This window comes from Mobula birostris, chromosome 27 (assembly GCF_030028105.1).
Source record: "Mobula birostris isolate sMobBir1 chromosome 27, sMobBir1.hap1, whole genome shotgun sequence".
NCBI classification, from domain to species: domain Eukaryota; kingdom Metazoa; phylum Chordata; class Chondrichthyes; order Myliobatiformes; family Myliobatidae; genus Mobula; species Mobula birostris.
The window spans coordinates 11,626,468-11,640,484 of NC_092396.1; the positions used below are offsets into that span (position 1 = coordinate 11,626,468).

General features: G+C 40.1%; 1 protein-coding gene across 4 annotated transcripts in view; it reads left to right on the forward strand.

The window, feature by feature from the left end:
- acot7 (acyl-CoA thioesterase 7) overlaps positions 1 to 14,017 on the forward strand; it is a 257,856-nt gene that overhangs the window by 194,637 nt on the left and 49,202 nt on the right. The window lies entirely within an intron of this gene.

The window sequence follows — 14,017 nt, forward strand, 5'->3', positions numbered from 1 at the left end:
AAAAATGATAGCTTCTCCTTGATCAGATTATTTGTATGCTTTAACAGGTTAATGATATTCACAGTCTAAGTATAGAAAAGCGCACCAATCTGAGGTGGAAGAATTGAAACCTATCGAATGCGGATAGGGTGAATGTGGAGAGGATGTTTCCGACGGCAAGGGAGTCTAGAACCAGAGGGCACCAGCTCAGGTTAGAGGGATGCCCATTTAGAAAAGAGATGAGGAGTAATTTCTTCAACCAGAGGGTGGTGAATCTGTGCATTTCATTGCCACAGGTGGTTATGGAGGCCAGGTCACTGGATGTATTTAAGGTGGACGGTGATAGTTTCTTGATTAGTCAGGGCGTGAAAGGTTACAGGGAGAAGGCAGGAGAATAGGTTTGGGAGGGATAATAAATCAGCCTTGATGAAATGGCAGAGCAGACCCAGTAGGCTTAATGGCCTAATTTTGCTCCTATATCTTACAGAAAAGACAAGCTTTGTTCAGCAGACAAATGAAAAGGGAAAAAAATTATCTTTTGCCTGCTAGCAATTGAGCTGAAAAATTGACTAAAGTTGAAATTCGGTCTCTGGTGTGTACCTTTTTTTTGACTACTATGTTTAAGCTTCACTCTAACTGCAGCCATATAGCAGCGTAATATGCAGGTGCAGCAAGAAATTAACAAGGAGGAAGTACAGGAGTCTGAAGACACACACTCAACACTTCAGGAACAGCTTCTACCTCTATGCCATCAGATTTCTGAATGGACAATGAATCAACCCATATACTGTATATATTTCTTATTGTAATTTATAGTGTCTTTATGTATTGCACTGTAATGCTGCCACAAAACAACAAATTTCATGACATATGTCAATGATATTAAAACCAATTCTGATTCGACTTATTTATGGCACCCTGGGCCACAGTTCAAAAACGCAAAAGTATTGGCCATGACTCAGTGTTAGTGCTTTCACCCCTGTAGAGACTTGAGCATAGTATCTGTGATGGCAGTGTAGTTGAGTGAGGGACACGTTGTTAGAGATGATCATTTTTCAAAGAACCAAGGTCTTGCCTGTCCTTTCAGTTGGACGTAAAATATTCTAAGTACTATTCCAGTAACCATAGGACTATAGAACATTACAGCACAGAAACAGGCCTTTTGGCCCTTCTTGGCTGTACCGAACCATTTTTCTGCCTAGTCCCACTGACCTGCACCTGGACCATATCCCTCTATATACCTCTCATCCATGTACTTGTCCAAGTTTTTCTTGAATGTTTATAAGAGAGAAATCTTTCCACTGTGTTCTGATCAATGTTTACCTGATCATTATCACATTGATGTTTTGGGAGCTTGCTGATGACAGATAGGTTACCACATTTCTCAAATCGACTGCACCTCGGAAGGGCTGTTTCCAGTGCCTTCAAAACATTTTAAAACATGGAGTTCATGAATGGAGTTATGTAAATGAAAAAAAGTGATTTTTATAATAATTTTGCTTCTCCCAAATAAAGCAACAAACTGTGGATGCTATAAAGCTGAAATTAAGATAAAAGATGCTGGGAATACTAAACAGCTCAGAAAATGTCTGTGGTGAGAGAAACAGAGCCAATATCTATGTCTTTTCATCAGAACTGAAATCAGATAGAGGCAAAGAACGTTTTGAGATGAAGGATTTAAGAGGATGGTGGCTTTCAGGAACAAGGTTGGGGAGGGGTAGTTGCAAGGATTCAGCATCAGTCCCTGCAGTTCACAAGTGGTCACAGACTTCTAGTTAGAAAAACATCCTTCCCCTGCTACCCTCAGCTTCCTACCACCAACCGAATTTTGGCTCCAGCTCACCTTGGATCCCATGTGCGTTAACCTTCTAGACCAGCCTGCAAAACAAAATCTTAACTAATGCTTCACCAGAGTCCTCACAGAAACTATCCGCAACCTTCCTTTAATCAATCTTCTTGGTTACCTCTTCAAAAAAATTCAAGGAAGATAGTGCAACAGAATTTTCTGTGTACAAAGCTATGCTGACTATTCTTCACCTGGTACCTTGCCTGTAGCTAACAAGTCTTCTGCAAAAGCCTCTTTCAGGACACCAGCTATCCATACAGTGCCTATAAAAAATATTCACACCCCCACCCCTCCATAGAAGTTTTCATGTTTTATTGTTTTACAAAATTGAATCACAGTGCACAATGCTAGAAATCCAGGCAACACACACAAAATTCTGGAGGAACTCAGCAGGCCAGGTAGTATCAAGAGAAACTTCCGCAGGACTCTCAGCCTGAAATGTCAGCTGTACTTTTTTCCATAGGTGCTGCCTGGCCTGCTGAATTCCTCCAGAATTTTGTGTATGTTGCCTGGATATCTAGCATCTGCAGTTTTTCTCTGGAGTGGGATATAATTTGTCTTTTTTTTTACCCTGATCAACAGAATAAGACTCTTCAATGTCAAAATGAAAACAGATCTCTACAAAGTGATCTAAATTAATTACAAATATAGAACACAAAGTAATTGATTGCCGAAGTATTCACCCCCTTTAATATGACACACCAAGTCATCACTGGTGCATACAATTGGTTTTAAAAGTCACTTAATTTGTTAATGAAATCACCACGTGCAATCAAGGTGTTTCAATTGCTTAAATCTGCTTAGAGCAGGCCGTCCTCAAAAATGAGTGACCATGCAAGAGGGGGACTATTGAGGGAGGCCACCAAGAGACCTATGACAACTCTGGAGGAGTTACAAGCTTCAGTGGCTGAGATGGGAGAGACTGTGCATACAACAGCTGTTGCCTGGGTGCTTCACCACTGGCAGCTTTATAGAAGAGTGGCAAAGAGAAAGCCACGTTGAAAAGAACTCATATGAAATCTCGGCTAGAGTTTGGCAGAAGACGTGGGAGACTCTGAAGTCAGCTGGAAGAAGTTTCTACATTCTGATGAAACCAAGTTGTTCTGCCATCAGACTAAACGTTATGTTTGACATAAGCCAAACACCGTATATCATCAAAAAAAAACCATCCCTCCAGTGAAGCATGGTGGTGGCTGCATCATGCTGTGGGAATGCTTCACTGTAGCAGACCCTGGAAAGCTTGTGAAGGAAGAGGGTAAAATGAATGCAGCAAAAAACAATGAAATCCTGGAGGAAAACCTGATGCATTTTGCAAGAGAACTGCAAGTTGAGAGAAGATTTGTTTTCCAGCAAGACAATGACCCCAAGCAGAAAGCCAAAGCTACACAGAAATAGCTTAAAAACAAAACAAGTAAATGTCCTGGAGGGCCAAGACAGAGTCCAGACCTCAATCCCATTGAGAATTTGTGGCTGAACTTGACAAAGGCTGTCCTCTCACAATCCCCATGCAATCTGACAGAGCTTAAGCAGTTTTGTAAAGAAGAAAGTGGAAATATTGCAGTGTCCAGATCGGGAGAGCTGATAGAGACCTATCCCCACAGACTCAAGGCTGTAATTGCTTTCGAAGGCACGTCTACTAAATACTGACTTGAAGAGGGTGAATATTTATGCAATCAACTATTTTGTGTTTTATATTTGAAATTAATTTGGATCACTTAGTAGAGATCTGTTTTCATTTTGACATGAAAGAGTCTTTTTCTGTTGGTCACTGCCAAAAAAGCCAAATTAAATCCACTGTGATTCAATGTTTTAAAACAATAAAACATAAAAACTTCCAAGTGGAGGTGGATACTTTGTATTGGAGATAAATTCTGACATATGCTTCCTTTTTTTAAAAATTTAATCTTCAAAATCCATTGTCATCCAAGGTGCCCTAATTTTGCCATCTTTACCTTTCACCCTCACCGGAACATAAAGGCCTTGAACTTTTTATTACTCACTTTTTAATGAGTCTCACTTGCCAGGTGTTCCTTTACTCGCAAGCATCCGATCGCAATCTACTTTTGTCACATTCTCTTGCATGTTATTGAAAGTGGCCTTCCCTCCATTTCAAGACCTTGATTTCAGGACAAACTTTATCCCTTTCCATAACAACCTTAAGACTTAAGAAATTATGTTCACTGTTCCCAAAAGTCTCCCTAATAGCACTTCCACCACTTGTCCAGGTTCATTTCCAAAGATCACGTCTCTAATAGGAGAGTCAACAAATTGTCTCATATTGTCCCAAAAAACTTATGTGAATATACTTAGCAGATTCCGTGCCAGCAACGCCCCTTGCAGTAAGATATTCATGTCAGTATGACAAGGTTGAAATCCCATGTTAGTATAATACTATTGCTTTCACATCTTTCTGCGATTTGCTTACATGTTGGAAAGATTGGGTACAGGTTGAATCGAGGTGGTGGGCACACCGGAGCGATCTGGGGCTGTGGCCTGCAACGAATGGGCTTCTGTGGACTCACTTTCATGAACACAAAATAATCGATTGCGAAAATATTCACCCTCTCCAAGTCAGTATTTAGTAGATGCACCTTTGAAAGCAACTACAGCCATGAGTCTGTGTGGATAGGTCTCTATCAGCTTTGCACATCTGGACACTGCAATATTTCCACTCTCTTCTTTACAAAGCTGCTCATGAAAAGTCTGAATGCTATTTGCTTATTTTTATTGTTTGCACGATTTTTTTTCTCTCTGCACATTGGTTGTTCGACGGTCACAAACAACAGGAATTCTGCAGGTGCTGGAAATTCAAGCAACACGCATCAAAGTTGCTGGTGAATGCAGCAGGCCAGGCAGCGTCTCTAGGAAGAGGTACAATCGACGTTTCAGGCCGAGACCCTTCATCAGGACTAACTGAAGGAAGAGTTAGTTAGTCCTGACGAAGGGTCTCGGCCTGAAACATCGACTGTACCTCTTCCTAGAGATGCTGCCTGGCCTGCTGCGTTCACCAGCAACTTTGATGTGTGTTGTTCGACGGTCTTTTGTTTTATGGCTGCCGGCAAGGAGGCGAATCTCAAGATTGTATAAGGTATACGTACTTTGAATATCTATTCCGTTAATACCCACCGACTCTTGGGAAGATCCAGAGCAGATTTTCTCAGATGGAAATCAACAGCTCACCGGGATTCTGTGATCACAGATGCTGGAGCTGTACATATTTTAGTGATTTGTACAGGTTTTGCCAGTCCACTGATTCTTAGCTCAACCCTTCAGATCAAGTCTATTTCCTTCATGTTAGATTGGTTTTGGAGTGGATATACTGTATTTACTCGGCATATTACTCTGTCCAAAAGAACCCGCTATGGGGCATGTGAATTGCTCGATGAGTTATCGTTAAAAAAGTAAAGTAAAATGTTTAGAGAGGATCTGAGGGTGGTTGAAATCTGGAGCAACCTGCCTGTTGTGGGTGACCAAGGCAGGTCCTCTCATAACATCAAGAAGTATCTTGAAGAAGACTTGGATCTCTAATACAGAGAGGTTTACAGATCAATACTTGTAAATGGAATTTGTACGGAAAGGTACTTGATGGTTGGCATGGATAGGGTGGGTCAAGGGTCTGTTTTCATGATGTATGAGAGTCTATGACTCTTAACAAAAGAGATCGAGATATAGCCTTTTAATCTTTTAGCCTGACGTTGGAAACCGTCGTCATACTGACCCACAGCTGTAGATTCTTTCAAGCTATTTGAGATTTGTAGAAGGCTGATTTTTTGAAGGTGTTTCAAATTGAGTATCTGTCAAGAAGTCTAAATGGCAGTTTTCCATATGATCACGTGCAGTAAATTACAGCAAAATATTGTAGGTGATGGAAATCTGATATTGTAGCAGAAAATGCTGGAACCAATTTTCGGGCTGTGCGAACAGAGACAAAGTTAATGCTTTATGGTTTTGAGATTCCACCAGAATTTCAGATGAAAGTACATTGGCCTGAAATATTGACTTATTTATCTGTTTCACAGATGCCGTCGATTCTCCTGAGCATTTCTAACATCTTTGTTCCTTCTGCAGTTTGCATTTAATCTGTAATTTTCATGAGCTAATAATCTTGTTTTCTACTTTCAAAGTCCTTCAGCCAGTTGATTCTCAAATATGATTTTAAAAAAGGTTCATATTTTCTCTTCTTGTTTTGCTCTTTCCAACTAAGATGAGATTTATCTCATTTAACCTCTCCTTGGGTAACTGAAATGATCCAACATTTTCTTTGTTGCTCCTGTTTAATATTGATCCATTGCTTCCCTTTGTCTCCTAAAAATGACTTTCTAAAATTCCATGTTTTCTTTAAACATATACTCTGAACCTCTCTTTCCAACAAACTGTTCTACATGGTTTGTCAGTAACAAACCACACTTCCATATTTTTTCAATTAACATTTCCAAATCTTTTTTCTGCTTCAGCTCATCTAATTGTGTCATTTTCACTCGGTAACTACTTTATAAGGTACTTCCTGTACCTAAAGAAGTGGCCATTGAGTGCATGTTCGTGGTCTTCCGCTGCTTCAAGGTTCGATGCGTGTTTAGACATGCTCTTCTGCACACCACTATTGTAGTGTGCTGTTATTTGAGTTACTTTCACCTTCCTGTCAGCTTGAACCAGTTTGGTCATTCTCCTCTGATCTCATTACCAAGGCGTTTGTAACCACAGAACTGCATCTTATTGGATTTTTTTTGTTTTTTTTGTTTTTTGCACCATTCTCTGTAAACTCTCCTGACTGTTGTGTGTGAAAATCCCAGATCAGTGGTTTCTGAGATACTCAAACCACCCCATCTGGTACCAACAATTATTCCACAGTTGAATTCACTTGGATCACATTTTTACCCCATCCTGATGTTTGGTCCGAACAACAACTGAAACTCTTAACCATGTCTGCATGCTTTTATGATTGAGGTGCTGCCACATGATTGGGCGATTAGTTTTTTGCAGTCATGAGTGGGTCTACAGGTGTACCTAATAAAGTGGCCACTGCGTGTATCTTCTGAACTTCCCTTTCCAATAAACTGTTCTATATAGCTTGGCAGTAGCAAACCACACCACAACCTTTGTTCAATTAGCACTTCCAACTCATCTTTTCTGCTTCACCTCATCTTTTACTGTGCCATTTATAAGTAATCGTTCAAAAGACTTTCACACCAATCTGTATATCATTACATTTCTTAATATAAAATGCCATTTGTGAGTCAACTGGCCAGCTGCTGATATTTTGAATTTTTGTTCCTCCCCAGGAATACCCATTTCTCATATAGTACTTGGTGATATCCACTAGCTTACTCGACTCTTAAGATGCTGCTTTTTTGGAGGTTGTTAATGGTTGCTGTGAACTGTAGTGTTGTCAGTATTGATGCCTGGAGAGATGCCAGTTCTTCCAAAAGCCTATTTAGAACTATGATCACTGATAAGTGCCATCTGTTGTTGATTTCAGAGTCCAGTTTGGTGTTTCATCTTCTTTCAATTGATCTTTCACACCAATCCAAAGCTCACCGGTGTAGTCCACATTAAATGCTTTCTCTGATTCAAAGTATTGGAGTTTCTCCATTGTTGCATGTAGTTGAATTTTCCTCTAGCCATTTATGATTTTTATTTAGAAGTACAGTGCAGAACAGGTTCTTTCAGCCCAACAAGACATGCTGCCCAGCAACCCACCGATTCAGCCCTAGCCTAATCACAGGATAATTTACAATGACCACTAGCCGGTCTGTCTTTGGACTGTGGGAGGAAACCCACACAGTTCACAGGGTGAATGCACAAACTCTTTACAGAGAGCGCCGACAACGAACTCCGGACTCCGACGCCCCAAGCTATAATAGCGTTGCACTAACCTCTACACTACCATGGCGACCTTCTGAATTCCTACTCAAAGAAGTTAGCAGTGAATGCATTAACGAATTTATTTAGTCCTCTTCAAGTCCTGAACAGAAACAAGTTTTGTACTTTTTTAAATTTGCAGAGATTTCAAAAAAATATGAAATACTCATTATATCATATTAGCACATTATCATATTTCTATGAATTCTGATATAATAGTGGGCAACCTATTATTGCCTTTCTCTTTCTTGTTCTGAAATTGCTCCCTATACAATAGGTTTCAATAATTTGCGCTCATTACCAGTGTGGAGTTAAGTGGCCTGTGATGCACAAAACAGTACACTGACTGTGAGTCAGAACCAGCTGAGGTTGTTTCAAGAAAATGGGCATACTCTAGGTTGATGCATCAGTCGTTTGTTGAGAATTTCTTTCGGATCACACTTTGAAATATTCTTGTTTTGTTAGCTCATTTCAGAATCGGAATCAGGTTTAGTATGTTGCGAAATTTGTTGTCTTTGCACCAGCAGTACAGTCAATACATAACAATAGAAAAAGACATGAATTACAGTAAGTATATATATAAAATACTTAAATTAAATAAGTAGTGCAAAAATAGAAATAAAATAAGCAGTGAGGTAGTGTTCATGGGTGTAATATTCACTCAGAAATCATATGGCAGAGGGGAAGAAACTGATCCTGAATTGTTGACTGAGTGCCTTCAGGCTTCTGTACCTCCTTCTTGATGGTAGCAATGAGAACAAGGCATGACCTGGGTGTTGGAGGTCCTTAATGATGGATGCTGCCTTTTTGAGGCAACATTCCTTGAAGATGTCCTGGATACTTTGGAGACTAGTGCCCATGAGGGAGCTGGCTGAACTTACTGCGGCTTATTTCGATCCTGTGAAGTAGCTCCCCCATACCAGACAGTGATGCAGCCAGTTAGAATGCTCTCCACAGTACACCTGTAAAAATTTATGAGTGTCTTTGGTGACACACCGAAGTTCCTCAAACATCTAATGAAATATACCCACTGTTGTGCCTTTTTTTGTAGCTGCATTGATATATTTGCTCTGGGATCTAAGAAAAGGAGTAAATGCCCCAATGTCTCAGTCAAAGTTCCTGAGTGAAACAGCAGCACAAGTCATTGATCATAGCAGAACTGACAGGAAGACCGGAATGAGGAGGTACTTGAGCTTAAGAAAGCCAGATACCTGGAGCTGGTAGAGCAGTACCAGAGATAGTGGTGGAGGTCATGATGCAAGCCTATAAAGGTGGGGTGTAGAGGTTATGCTGGCTGCTTGCAGTGCAAAATCTATTCTCTCCTTGGCTTTATGGGATCTGCAAAGAAAAGAACCTTCAGGACCATCAGAGGCTGCTGAGTGAGCCTCTAGGTGGTTATGGACCAAGAGGTGTGACCCATGGACCAATGCTGCTGGGACACAAGCCAAAGCCTGATCAACCCTGTCTGGGTCGCCTGAGCGAGAGTGTCTGATGTTGAAAGTCCTGAAACACCCGGTGACCTCAGGTTACGTCACTGATGATGTGTCCCAGTGCATCCTACAATGTATCTCAGCATCACTTGCAAGATAGTCCTATAAAATGACCTGTGTAACTTTTCTTCATAATCCAGGAAATCACACTTCAAAATTAAATAATTCTCTAAAGTAGTTTGCTACATATTCCAACCACAGGAAGGTGTTGTTTAGATGCAAGTTTTTCTTCCTTTCATTATTTTGGACCATGTTATCATCTGTCACATCAACCATTCTTTTATTGATTTCTCTCATAGTTTTTGCTTGCATCTATTTCATTATTTACAAATGTTCTGTCTGTAGTTTGACAGAACTTCACTGCCTATACACCTTACCAGGAAACTCTATTCTTCACTTTGCAAAGAAGTTTTGCTTTGCCCTGATATATATATTGTATGATTTGGGCAGTACCTGGAGAAATTTATACTCATTGTATGATTGTGATCTGTTGTGCATGAAAATTGCAGGAGATCAGCAGTTTCTGAGATACTCAAAGCACTCCCATCTAGCACCAACAATCATACCACAGTCAAAGTCATTTAGTTCACATTTCTTCTCCATTCTGATGTTTGGTCTGTGCAACAACTGAACCTCATGACCATGTCTGCATGCTTTTAAGCACTGAGTTGATTGGCTGATTAGATATTTACATTAACGAGCAGATATACATGTGTACCTAATAAAGTAGCCACTGAATGTATATTTAACCTAATGGGATGGGTCCACCTCAAGGAGGCAACTCTCGATCATCTGAAATATAACTGCAACTGGTGCAGAGTGAACTTTAATAAATATTCAGTTCGCTACCCTTAAAGTTTAACTTAAAAGATTTCTAATGTTGCCAGGGAGCCTATTCTGCTGCTGACTCCAGTTGTATATTTAACCATTCATATACAGATTTCTGTTTCTTAGACTGGTGAGCAAAGCTGGCTATATAACATAAACCTCCTGGCTGCACATCAGTCATACTCCCACAAGTAACATAACTGCTCTCCTAATGACTCTTTAATTACATTTTCCATGCAGTTTTGATTGCAATCAACTTTTTCTCAAAATCAAAGCTATAGGGAAAAATTAACCAGACCTGCAGAGTAGTTCCAGACCTCCACTAGTGTACTGAAAGAGAGAGATTTTATGATTGGTGGTTTTCACAACCTCCAACAGCCAAACTTGCCACCATAAGCTCATAGGCAACATAGGCAACATTTAAAAATTCCATTTCTGGAATGGTCAGTGTAAGCATTCTGGATTTTCTGGTGTCCTTTTTCCAGTATGTATTCTAATAGAGATAGATCATGGAACATTATAGCACAATACAGGCCCTTCAGCCCACGATGTTCTACTGACCTTTTAACCTACCCTAATATCATTCTAACCCTACTGCCCTACGTAACCCTCTGTTTTTCTAATAGAACACAGGACATGACAGCACATAAATACTAACTAAATTATTAGTTATTAATAACTAGTTGTTAAGGATTAATTATTATTAATTATTCATGGAGAACGGTGTTGAGAAGGCTAATAAATCAGCCATGATGGAATGGAGGAGTAGATTTGATGGGCCGAATGGTCTACTTCTGCTCCTATGTCTTATGGTCATATGGTATTAATATATATTTCTTTCATAAATGATATTCATTTATTTTTTAATTAGTATTGTATGTAATTTTAAACACAACGTGAGATATTACAGTCCTGCTCATTTATCAAAATTTTTTGCAAAAAATAATGCTGCCTTACTTCCTCTCAGGCACTTGCCTGAAATTTTTGTGCTCTAGTTCTTGATCTGCCAGTGAAACCTGGCCTCTCTCTGCATAATATGCTGGTCCCAGTTGGTGGCACTCCTGCCCCAAGAAATTTTGTGGGATTAAATCCCACATCAAGTTTCAAACACAGAGAAAAAGGATGAGACTCTGGTGCAGTGAAGGTGGAAAGGAGTGGAAACATGGGAGTGCAGCGCTGTCAGCCATCTTGTCTTTTGGATGGATTCCCTTCTGTTCTTTCAGTGGGATGTGAAAGGACCTATGGCATACTTATATTGAAGAGCAGGTGAATTATTTCTTCATGTCCTGGCTGACGTGTATACTTCAATCAATATCAGGAAGAAAAATTAAATTGTTTATCTTTATCATCATGCTGTTTGTGAAAATCTTGCTTGAGCAATTAAACTGCTGAATTTCCACACTTACAACAATGACCTTCAAAAGCTACACATTGACTGTAAAGATTGAAGCCCAAAGATCAATTGTAAGTCTAGACATCAAAGCCCAATGGCTGAAGCACTGGGTCTACAAGTCTGAAGTCCATTAGTGAAGTCAGAGGCCTGTTGAACGCAGGCCCGGAGGCCTCTCTTGGGTTGTAGGACTGTCTTTGTGGATAGGTGGTGGGATGGGGGGGGGGGGGAAGAACGGAGCTTGTTTTGCTGTTTTGTTGTTTGTTGTGTTCTGTGTTGTTCTGCCGAGTCTTGTGGGGATGCTATGTTGGCGCTGGAATGCGTGGTGACACTTGCAGGCTGTCCTCAGATTGTTAACGCAAACAATACCTTTCACTGTATGTTTTGATGTACACGTGATAAATAAATTTGAATCTGAATTTGAATACTTCAGAAGGTCCATAGGTCCAAAGAGCTGCAATAGCAATATAAATTTAATTTTTCTTTTTACTAAGAATTTTCCATGACCTTAAATACCCTTCTTAATTCTCCTCTAAGTTTAGCTATCTTTCCGCACGGCTGAAATCTATCAACCTTTTGAAAAACAGTTCTATTCATTTGTCCCATACTGATTAATTTCTGCTGCCTTCCTTTTCATGCCACTATTTTTTCCATTACAATAATTGCACATCAAACTCTCCACCTTTGTTCCAGAATCCTATAACACTGTGTGAGCATTATCGTTCTTCTCAGACATTCACTCTCACCAGCTGAGACCTTTCACACATCTTGAGTTAAATAACTAATACAACAATTCTAATCACACATTCAATTTTATGTCAAGTTTAAGAAGTCACAGCTACTAAATCTGGAGGTCTTGCTTAATAAAAAAAACGGATGCTGGGGTACATGTACTTGCAAAGGCGTCTATATACACACACACACACACACACACACACACACACATTTAACATGTACTTGTAAAAGTTCCATTACTCTCAGTGGGATAAGAAACCCTTAATGGCATGGTCCATGTAAAATCTAGGAACTTTTGTTAATGGAAAACGATAAGTGATAAGATTCAAGCCCTAGATTTGCAAGGAGCACAAAATTATTCTTAATTAACCACATTATTTTCTCTAAATCTGTCATGTATGGCATGTTGTGCTATTCCCTGTTTCTCTTTCAGCACTTTTTAGGACACAAAGGCTGAAACAAAATATAAATTTCAACATCTGCAGTGTTAAGTGCTGAATTCTCCATCCAGATGTCTCTGTTGTGGCCTGAGCTTTCTGCAAGTTTTGTAGGCAACTTGCAGGCATCATTCAAAATCAACAGGATGTTCAAGAATAAAACAAAAAAAACCCTGGAAATCTATCACCGAAGATCAAAAGCTACCTTTCTCTTATCAACTTGTTTCATTAGTGCAAACCTCATATCTCACCTGACTGATTCACAGCTACAAGAATGCAAGAGGGTTAACAATGGCGTCCTCAATTTGGAACCAGACTTTTGATCTACATAAACACTTAAATCTATGAGGACAAGGCAGTAAAGCCATGGCTGCATCTTCTGGCTTGCTTGCCATGGCACAGACAGTGACATTCTCACATCCGAGGTACGGGGTCACAGATTTAAGATCCATTCCAGAGACTTTGCACAATATTCTGGCTGACATCTATAGTAAGAGTAGTACGTGGAGAGCATTGCATCCACCTGCCCTCTCGAGTGGATCTAAAAAGTGCCGAGCCATGATTTAAATAGGGCAGTTGATTCTGCTCAGAATACTCATTCACCATTGCTGGAAATGCCCATTATCTCATTTGAAAAATTGTTGGATGTTGGCTTTCATTTTTGCTGCTATGTTGACCATCTTTCACTCCCCTGAAATGTGAAGAAGTCACAAAAGGAACCCTGTATTATTTTGAGATTTTGATCTCACCAGCTCTCCCAAAGCTCTAAGCAGATGGTAAATCCTGCACAACTTCAACCCATTGGGAAGATCTCAGAGAGATCACGTAAAGGGGAGGGAATCTAATTCCTGGGCTATTGAGGGCAGTACATAACAGGGTGGGTTATAACAGATAAGGATCAATGATGGGTCTCAAGAAGGCAGCATCCATCATTAAGGAACCTCATCATCCAGGACATGCCCTCTTCTCATTGTTACCATCAGAGAGGAGGTACAGGAACCTAAAGACCCACACTCAACATTTTAAGAACACCTCCTTTCCTCCACCATCAGATTTCTGAATGGTGCATGAACATTACCTCACTATTTTCCGCTCCTTTTGCAATACTTGCCTTTTTAGTATTTCTCATTGTAACATTTAGTATTTGTTAATGTATTGCACTGGAATGCTGCCTCAACACATTGAATTTCACGACACATGTCAGTGATAGTAAACCTGATTCTGATCACAAACGAGGAAACCTGCAGATGTTGGAAACCTGAACAACACACACAAAATGCTGGAGGAACTCAGCAGGCCAGGCAGCATCTATGGAGAACAATACATTCGATGTTTCGGGCTGAGGCCCTTCATCAGGACTGAGAAAAGATGAGGAGTCGGAGTAAGAGGATGGGGGGGCAGGGGAGGAGGGGAGGAAGAAACACAAGGCGACATGTGAAACCAGGAAGGGTGA